This window comes from Myotis brandtii, unplaced genomic scaffold, assembly GCF_000412655.1.
Source record: "Myotis brandtii unplaced genomic scaffold, ASM41265v1 scaffold2, whole genome shotgun sequence".
Lineage (NCBI taxonomy): Eukaryota > Metazoa > Chordata > Mammalia > Chiroptera > Vespertilionidae > Myotis > Myotis brandtii.
The window spans coordinates 2,076,523-2,077,754 of NW_005357451.1; positions in this window are offsets into that span (position 1 = coordinate 2,076,523).

Consider the following 1,232-nt stretch of genomic DNA (forward strand, 5'->3'; position numbering starts at 1 on the left):
TGGTGAGGCAACATCCTTGTCTTGTTTCTGATATTAGTGGGAAAGTTTGGTGTTTCTCATCATTAAGTATGATGTTACCTGTGAGGGTTTTTTTGTTTGTTTGTTTTGTTTTTGTAGATGTCCTTTATCAAATTGAGGTAGTTCCTCTATTCCTAGAATGCTTAAGAGGTTTTTGTTTGTTTGTTTTATTTGTGTGTGTTTTATCATGGAATGGTGTTGAATCTTGTCAAATGCTTTTTCTGCACCTATTGACATGATCATGTACTTTTTCTTCTTTAGTCTGTTGATATGTAGGATCACATTAATTGATTTTTGAATGTTTTCTATTTTGCTTGTTAGTTCATTTTGTTCATTAGATTCTACATATGGGTGGAGGAGTGGAGGGATTGACCAGAAAATTTTTTTTAAAAAGAGAGAGAATACTCGTGGTGATGGACAACAGTTGTGGTAATTGCAGAGGGGAGCAGAGTTGGGGGGAGGTGGAGGAGGGTATAGGGGGGATAAATGGTGATGGACAGATACCTGACTTGGGGTGATGAACACACAATAGAATATAGAGATGATGCATTGTAGAATTGTGCACCTGAAACCTGTATAATTTTGTTAACCAGTGTCACCCAATAAACTCAATAAAAAAGAAAACAACTTTTTGTGAATCTTAAACCATTCTTGAATACCTGTGATAAATCCCAATTGGTAGTGGTGTATAATTTTTTTTACATTGTTGGATTTGATTTGTTAATATTTACTTGAAGAGTTTTTTACATCTGTGTTCCTAAGAGATAGTTGTCTGCATTTTACTTTCCCTATAATATCTTTGTCCAATTTTGGTATAGATAGAGGTGGAAGAGGGCATAGAGGGGATAAATGGTGATAGAAAAATTAAATTATTATTATTTTTAATCTATATCTTTTTAAATCTTTATTGTTGAAATTATTACAGATGTCCCATTTTCCCCCATTGACCCCTTCTAGCCTGTACCTGCTCCCTGCCCCAGGCCTTCTCCACACTATTATCTGTGGCCATGGATTATCCATATATGGGTGTAAAATTTTTGGTTAATCTCTTCCCACTCATCCACCCGCCCCATTGAAGTATTACCTCTGCTTCTATCTTTCAAAAACAGATTGTAGAGAATTGGTATAATTTCTTCTTTAAAAGATTTGTGGAATTCACCAATGAATCAACTTGGCCTGTTTTTTTTTATGATTTTGAGTTATTAATTATTAAT